Below are 9,396 nucleotides of genomic sequence, written 5' to 3'. Positions count from 1 at the left end.
CCATTATCATGTATTGTATTACCTCAAACCAATAACCCTTTTAAAATAAATGCAAGCATGATACAAATACTTCCTATATTTCGAGGGTTCGATTCTGAGAACCCCTATACTCATGTAAGAGAGTTTGAACAAATTTGTCGGACTATGCAACCTGATCATATGTCCGAAGACTCTCTGAAATTGCGTTTGTTTACATTTTCTCTAAAGGAAAGGGCCAAAACATGGTTTTACGGTTTGAGACCACAATCAATCAACACTTGGGACCAACTCACAGATCTATTTTTCAAAAAATTCTTTCCACATCATAGGACCATCGCTATTCGTCAAAGTATCAATTGTTTTGTCCAATTGGATGAGGAAACTGTTTTTCACTATTTTGAACGTTTTAATGACTTGTTGAGCGAATGTCCGCACCATGGATTTGAGAAGTGGAGACTTGTCGTCATCCTCTATGAGGAACTAGACTTTAAATCTCGAACCATGGTTGAGTCTATGTGTAATGGTAAATTTCTTGATAAATCTGTGGATGATGCATGGAAATTTTTAGCTGAGATTGCAGAGAAAACCCATCAATGGGAATCTGTTAGGGAAACAGGGACAACACCACATGGTATGAGTCACCCCCATGAGTTAGAGTCTTATTCTTGTCATAGCTCCGACCTTAGGATTGAAAATTATCCTAGATTGCAAAATCCCTATCATGATGATGATGATGATTATGATGTTATGTTAGAAGAACATGTCTATACTGAAAATGTTATGGAACCTTTGGGTTCAAATACATTAGGCTTCTCTGCCTCGACCTTCATGAATGATGTTTCTTCTAGTATTCCATATACATGTGATGTTGATACTGATTTTGAGCATGTGCATCTGTCCTATGAAGATGACTTAGGTAATATAGAATCTTCTGTTGACACTAATATGCATGAAAATAATTGTTGTGTCTGATTCTCTACATGGGTCACGTTGTGATGTTTCCACTGATTTGTCGATGCATGAGTGGCAAATAATTCTTCTGATGATGTTGATGATGATTCTGATTTGTGTGAGCATGGTGAGCATGTTGTGACACTTGTAGAAGACTTAGGAGATGTTGATGTGATTAATAATGATGTGCCTATCTTCCTACATAAGTCACAATCTGATGGCCTTCCACCCAACCTAGATTTGGTTTGTACCAATATTGTAAAACCAATTTTTCTGAGAATGCCTAATCTAGGTTTGGAACTGTGTGCTTCCCAAGTCCTCTTGGACCATTTTGCATTTAAATATAATATCTTTGAGGAACCATAGTTGGAAATTGCATGTTTGCCCGTCCATAGCAAAGTACACTTTGAGTTAGATCTTGTGCATGATGAACCCCAAAACTGCGCGATTTTGTTTTCAAAATTATATCTTCTGTAAAATCCAGGTTTGGGGGTAGCTCATTTGGTTTCACAGCTTCACGTGCTTTTCTTTCATGTGTGAAGTTGTTGAAACCGTTACACTTTGTCTTTTGGGTTGATCCTCAACTCTTTAGACTTTTGGTGTATGGTGAATTTTTGTATATAATCCAGTGGATAAATTTTAAAACTTTTTGGTTTCTTTTGTATATATTTTGCTAATCCAATATGATCTAAGTTGAAAATGTTGGATTCTAGCCGGTGAATAATGGAGTTCGGTTCGTGTTTTCGACGAATCGGGTATCTCTCTCCTTTTACTCTACTTAGCATGTTCCTCTTCATATGTTGCATTATAATTTGTTATCTTTTGAAACATTGAGGACAATGTTTAGTTTAGGTTTGGGGGTATAGAGTAGATACCACGATCACATGTTATAATTGAAAACAAGAACTCCTTCTTTTGAAAAAATGAAAAATGAAAATAAAAAATTGAAAAAAAAAAAAAAAAAAACATAAAAATGGAGCTCATTTACCTTGAAATGTTGACTCTTGTGCAAATATGTAATTATTAGGAGTCTTAGTCTAGATATTTAGGCACCCTGATTCTAGCACAATTCACATAGTGATAAGAAATTTGCACGCGCACGATCTACCAATACATGTATAGCCTCGATCTTCAAGGTGTTTGATAGGAAGTCACGATTGCCAATCACTTTAGAATACTGAACGAAACTTGACTAGCTTGTTCTTTGGTTGGTTGGGATAGAAGGTGGAGGTTACATTAAGAAAGACAACCATCGAATTTAACTGCGTGCATCAAAAAGGGCTACCTCTTGCAAAGTGTCATGTAATCTTTTGTTTCCTTTTGTATATGTATCAAAAGTGTTTCTTTATCAAAAAAAAAAAAAAAACGATGTATATATTCAGAAAAAAATATCAGAAAAATACAAAAAAATCAAGTATTTATCAATTCCATCATCTCTTGTTCCAAAAATAAAAAGAGAGTAGTCAATGTAAATAAGAGTCATGTAAATAGTCATTTTGTTGTTTCATTGTAATAAGCAAGGAAGGGTGTATGCCATTGATGTACAACGCGAGTAATTGTGAAATACCTCCAACTCATTCACAATTCTCGTAAAGTCCGGACAGCTAGCTAGATTTCGACCTTGGTTCTTAGCCTGAGAAACTATCTCTTGGTGATTAGTAGTCATAACATCCGATCTTTCTTTACACATGTGTAGATACACTTTACACTCTTATCACATATCTTTATTTGTTATCAGTGCTAGGATTGTGCCTTTTAGCTAGATTGACATCTCCATTTTGCTGTGAGCTTAAACTGACTTGCACAAGTCACATTTGATGGAATCTGAGCTTATATTTTGTCCTAGAACTTTGTAGGTACGTTCTAAGCAAACCTTCACGAGACTTCACTCGTCCACTAGGGACACTTAGTGGTTTAAAAGGCTTAGTGCATACGCTAAATGCATTCGAGAGACCAGCGACAGTGGTATAGGTAGGATTTCCTTAGTTTTGTTTTACTTGAGGACAAGTAAAATTCAGGTTTGGGGGTATTTGATGAGTGCTAAAAAGTGCATATTTCTATATATTTTTCTTGGCATTTAACTCATCTTTTGTGCATTAATTCTATATTTTATCCCATATTCTCTGTTTTCGTTGTTTTCAAGAATAAATATTTTTCTTAATTAATTTTGCATTTTTAGGTACTAAATAAAGCCTGGTTAACTCACGGAGCGAAAAGAGCAAAGGAACGGCAAAGACTCTCGCTAGGAGGAAGGGAAGAATGATGTTTGCAAGAGCCGGATCAACAAGAACTGGGCTTGAAGAGGAAGAATTGTTCTTAAAGAAGATATGGGATTGGCATACCCAAGGCCCAAAACCCTCACCCAAATCCATTTCCATTATCCATACCCATTTCCATGAGAGCCGTCAGATTGGATCCATCTTGTCATCCAACGGTCGCCTCATCATTGTGCATCAAAATCCAAAGCTCCTGTCAAACACCATAGTACCTAACTCCATCTGGAGCCGTCAGATTCGTTGTATCACTTAATCCAACGGTCGCTCAGAGCTTGTTTACATCGTGCCGTTCGATTCAATTAGTAAGTGATTATCCAACGGATCTCCTCGCTGCGCATCAACTTCAGATGATTCCGCTCAACACCCTAGCCATCGAACCCATCGACCTAAAACAAAAATCTCCTTCTTCCCAAATCAATTTTCCCCAAATTTCTTTCTTCTTCCCCGACCATCACAGAGACGCTGTCTCAACCACCATCACCTCCCCTACCTCAAACCCATCTCCCTAGCCTAGTTATTTTCCCCATCTCACAACCACTGAAACCCTAGGTTTTGGGGTGAGTAAAATAACTCGAACTAGGGAACAATTAGAGCATCAGAGGCGTCAATTGAAGGCGTAGAAGGACCAGAAGAGGCAGAGAAGAAATGGGTCGACCGTTTTGAGTGATTTGTCACATCAAATTAGGTAAAATATCTAACCCTAATTTTGAGAATTTGGGGGGAAAACATTGTAAACCCTAATTTTGAATTCTGGGTATAAATAGAAGGTGTGGGTGTGTGTTGTAACCATGCCTGGATTAGCCAGAGCACCACCTTAGAGGCCTGGACTAGCCAGTGCTCTCTACTGTTGCCTCTTGTTTAATTTCAAATTCAGTAATTTCAATTGTATTTGTTCACCATGTCTAGTGTGTTTGAATTATCTTGTATGATGAATGCTTGTGTATGTAATATGTTGAGCATGAGCTAAATTGTTGCAGCTGAGGTTTAGATGAAACCTCAGTGCACTGTCTGATAGTGGAATGCTAGGTTAGAGCCTTAGTGCATTGTTTTGATTGAGCAATGGGAAGAGACTAATGCTCATAGTGCCTGTAATTGATTGTTCTGTCAAAAGACAGTCAATGCTAGGGGAAAACTAGTGAGCAAATTAGTTTTCCTCCCATTCTAGATGTATGCATAGGATATTCAACTCAACCTAGGATCACATTGTTTGGCTAGGACACAAAGGTGGACTCTAAGCCTTAGCTTAGACCACAATACCTTATTTCAGTCACTTACAATTTCAGTCTTATTTTGCTCCCTGCTCAACTAAATTTCTTAGCTATCTTGCTGTTTATTTCTTGTATTTTGAAGCCTGTTGTGCATTGAAATCAGCGCACAAACTCACCCCTGCCCTTGGCTCACAGCCTTGGTTCCATGCTGTTTTGTCATCTTTGCTTTGTTAACTGTTTTGGTTCTTTGCAATTGCCATATTACTTTGCCTTGCTCACTGCCATAGTGCCTTGTCTCCATTGCTAGCTTAGGAAGATTTCTTGTATGCTCCCACTCCCTGTGGACTAATCCCTTGCTTACTCTCTATACTAAAACTTGGCCTTGTATACTTGCAAGTCTTTTGTGTGTCGTTCCCAAGCACACCAATTCTCTACACTGAACAATGTCTATATATCATTGGTAGTGTTCAAGTAAAAACTTTATGATTTAGAATGAACTAGTAAATTAGGTACTTGTGATGATATAATACAAGTTTCATTCATTTATTTAAGGTCTTAAAGATTCTTCATGTCTAATTAAGTTTGAAAAGGTAATTTCTGTTGATTGTGGATATTACCTGCATATAACAATAGTTGATTGATTAAAGAATTTATGAAGAAAAAACATCCTTGTTTATATTTCAGGAAGGACTGTACGAAGGCAAGACTTTAAAAGATGGAGATAGTAAAACATCTTTGACAGCCGAAAAAACAGAAAAGCTTCAAAAGATAAAATCAGTTTGATATCTTGAATGTGTGTATAGTTTCTATACTGGATAATGTGTGAATATTCTCTTCACTGAAAAAATGTGTGTATATATTCTGCACTGGAGAATGTGTGAATATTTTCTTCACTGGATAACGTGTGAATATTCTCTACACTGAACAATGCCTATATATCGTTGGTAGTGTTTAAGTAAAAAACTTTCTGATGATAAACTTGATGGACCTAAAAGTGTATGGTTCTTAATTGATAGTGTTTAAATTTTGTAGTTACTAACTGCTAGTGTATACAGATGCAGTGAAATGGTTTCCAACATTTTTCTATCATATTTTGTCATTTTACAGAACAAGGACTGTGTTTGGGGTTTCTCTAGCTCTCTCATTAACTTGGATGCTATTGTGGAAAACAGCCGACGAGAATCTCCTACCGTCTGCTTTCAAAGAAGTCAGTGAAGCTTTCAGTGTTGGGCCAGCTGACGTTGAATATATTACATTTATATGAAACTTTGTGCATGCGCTTTCATCATTCTGGTCGGAGTTTTGGTTCTTCAGTGTGATAGACCAACTATTCTCGCTTTGGTTTGAGAGATCAGTTCAAGTTGTAAATCTTTTCTTAACATTTCCTCTTTTGTAAGAAGTTGTAAATTGATAACATTTGTTTAAACTGAAGGAAGTCTTAGGTTAGCCATCTTTTAGACGTTATTGTTGCATAACTAAGATCATGTATTGGTATGTAACGTTGTTGATCGCAAAAAATCATCGCAATGGACAAGTTTATGTGAGCCGAAAATGACAAAAATTTGATATTTCAGCTCTTGCAATACATCTGCATAATGAAATACCCCTAAAATGTAGTCTTTTCCTTTCTTTATTTTATCAAAAAATATAGAGCTTTAGCCCTCACACACGATAAAGCTTTAGGACAAGAGACACCAGAGTGAAGTATTTTAACTGTTTGCATATACAACAGAACAAACTACACAATCTAAAATATACTACATCCGTCCCTAATTAGATGACCTGGTTAAAATTTACTAGTAAATTTAGAAATGATTTATCTCTCAAACTATACAACGGATTTTCGTAAACTTTGTATCATCGGAAAGCATTTTAAAACACCTATCTAATGAATATAAATATGGCTATCAAATTTTACATATTTCTTATAATAATATTAATCTATCACTCCACTTATTTATGGTATAGATCATCTAATTAGAGACGGAGGGAGTATATGTTTAATTATCTAAACTGCAAAAATTATCATAAATGTGAACAGATGAAATTGGCAGTGTTGTCTCTCCGCAATAATCCAGATGCTTCCACCTTGATTGTAGCGCCAAATACTCTCTAATTATCTTGTAGGGTCCAGAGAGTATGCCTTCCTTGAGCATCTCATCCCGGTTTAAGGAACAGAAGCTTGCATTTTCGAAATGTAGCCACAAGAACCCGATCCTTTCAATTAGTTACAAGGTAGACCCTTGACATGAAATTAATAATGCTTTTGTAGCGATATTCATTGCTCGCATCCTTAGTTGAGTTGACCAAATCATCCGGTGCTTGAAAAACTTCAACACGAGAGCCATTGTGTTGCATTGAATACCTACTCACTACGATAGCAACAAACACAACAAAAATCAAATCACCAGAAAGACAGTGCATAACGATTGCACCGAAAAAAATTAACAAGGAGAATATGAACATGTCAACACTTATTTTGTGTATACTTTCTGCAACACAGACTTTACAAAATCTGAGAATAAGTCTTTGGTGCATAAAATCTGCATGCAAATTCTTTGGTGCATAAATCCTTCACGCAAATTCTTTGGTGCATGATATCTACACGTAATATTCTTAGTGTATAAATCCTGCACACAAATTCTTTGGTGTATACACTGTAAGAAACCTTGTTGCTTATGACTTTTGTTTCCATTTATATATGTTTAAAACATGAAACAACATTATGTAATACCAAGAGAGAGTGGATCTGCAGAGATTCCTAGGGGTCAGTACATTGTCCTAAACAACTAGCATGAACCATTTCATCAACCAAATCATTAAGAAGGATAACGGAGAAATTAGGATTAATACCTATCGAAGACTTACCGTTAAGCATAAAGCAATGCAGCAGCCCAAGAAACTCTTCAGGGTTCCATTCACTACAACAAGCACACAAATTACATTAATACAATTCATAAAAATTGGAAAAAGAATACTAGCCATGTTCATTCTGATAAAGATTCATTAGCTATATACTTGTTCAAACACCATAAAGAACACCATATAAAAACACATTGCATGATGGCAGCACAAAAAAAATGGCCAAAAGTAAAAAAAATTGTACCACAAGTTTCATCACAGCCAAAGCATGCTTTTGATGTGCACCTGATATATCAAACTCTACAATAGAAATCACATATATAGTACTTTACATGAACAAACTAACCATTTCCTCTTTGTGTTGAGTCTTTCAAATTTCCACGACACTTTCTTTGCTTCTCTTCTTAACTGATCTCTCAACTACGAAGATCATAAAATATCTAAAGAGATGAATAAACTAAATCTTTGTCAAATCTTCACTCAAGGAATCAAATTAAACCCACAAAAATCGAATTGAATCACTAACCTTCAATGTAATTCCCGATCAATTTTTCCCCTAAAATGATTGTCATCTTCTCTCGAACGAGATCAACTAAATGAAGATCTATTTTTAAGATGATAGGGAAAGAGAAAGAAAATGAAAAAAATCTGTAAATCTCGATCAAATCTACTGCCATTTTCTTCCTCCTTTTCTTTTTCTTTCGGTCTGTTTCTGAACAATAATGGAAAGGTCAGTTTAGGTATTTTATTTTTTGTTATAAATGACGTCGGCAAATAATATTATTTTGGTGACCCTGGATATTTTTGTTTTGGCCTTCTCTTTTAAGTGGGCTCAAAAAGTTTAAAGTCTTCTCAAGCCCAAGGCCAATAGAGTAAGAAAGAGTGAGGTGAGGGTCAAACACTTAATTCCCACATTAAGAATATTTTAATTAAGGTTTTTAGTTTTATGTGCTTTAATTACCAGCAATTAATGCGTATCTTGTAGGATCAGAATCTCGCAGCAATAATATTTCGGCGAAATCATCAATAACACAACACAACAGCGTCGCAAAACAATTTCAGAAATGATATAATAAACGACATCAGCTATAATCATGAGAAAGATGTGATGATCCTGCGAAAATTAGAGAGTTTGCGAGATTAACATTTGTAAGGTTGCGAGAATGTCGCAAGCCATATCCGAAAATAAAGGACAGATTAGCTGTCATCCACTATGTATTTCCCTATAAATAGTTGTTCAAGTTGTAAAGAAGAGAGGGAGATCTTTTTTGAGTAAGAAACAAGTAAATAGGAGAGAGAAAGTCTAGAGCAGAGGTCATTCTTGATTCCTTTATCTTTTCTTGTAAGAATATTCAAAGATTGATCAATAAAATTAAGAGTGTAAATCTAAAAATGAGTTGAGTAATAATGAAATCATATGAGGGGTGTAGTGTAGGATTTCCTGCAACTACATAATGGCGCTAGAAACAGGGAAACATCGAATATTATTCTAGAAAAAATTGAAGATTAATATTGAGATTTGTGAAAATTTGGAGTGATTGATTAAGAATTTTACATAATTTCTTGCAATTTGTTAACATTGAAGAAATGGCTAGGAGAAGAAATACATAAGAACAACCAACTACTGTTAGAAGAAGCAAGAGAATTGCTGGAAGAGAAAGAAGTGAGATGGGAGAATCTACTAGAATGAGAAATAATGGAGAAAATCAAATTCAACCATCAGTTCAACAAACACTAGTCCAATGAAGGAATATAGATTATGATAGGGTGAGTATACACACTTGGCAATCAAATTCCGCAGAAGAAGTAGAAGAAGAGCAGCAAACTAGAAACCATAGACAGGTAGAGAGAAATCAAGAAGCAGACGAAAGAATAATTCATGGAGATGAGGAAATTGGAGCATTAGAAACGTTGAGACAAAGAATACATGAAGAAAGAAGAGCTGAGGCAGAAGAACGTGCAAATCTAACAAGGCAAAATCATGAATTGAGGATGGAAAATATAAGACTACAAAGTATAAGATCGAGAAGTATTAAAAAATCATATTCAATATCGACTAGAAGAGAAATGAGGCGAAACTCACCCACAATTAATGCTGGAAACAATACTCAAGAAGAAAT

At 35.6% G+C, this 9,396-nt stretch overlaps 1 long non-coding RNA gene across 2 annotated transcripts; it reads right to left on the bottom strand.

Moving 5' to 3' along the window:
• Nucleotides 1-6,324: 6,324 nt before the first annotated feature.
• Nucleotides 6,325-7,974, bottom strand: LOC113360888. 2 transcript variants are annotated; one of them, XR_003364843.1, is made up of 4 exons: nt 7,803-7,974; nt 7,623-7,696; nt 7,268-7,335; nt 6,325-6,786 (listed from the first exon to the last, which is right to left on the bottom strand). It is a non-coding gene; the product is annotated as an uncharacterized LOC113360888 (long non-coding RNA). The 2 variants fall into 2 exon arrangements; XR_003364842.1 differs by having other exon boundaries at nt 7,283-7,335.
• Between the last annotated feature and the right edge of the window lie 1,422 nt (nt 7,975-9,396).

The sequence above is a fragment of the Papaver somniferum genome, chromosome 3 (genome assembly GCF_003573695.1).
Source record: "Papaver somniferum cultivar HN1 chromosome 3, ASM357369v1, whole genome shotgun sequence".
In the NCBI taxonomy this organism is placed as follows: Eukaryota; Viridiplantae; Streptophyta; class Magnoliopsida; order Ranunculales; family Papaveraceae; genus Papaver; species Papaver somniferum.
This window is presented reverse-complemented; position numbering and strand designations above follow the sequence as displayed.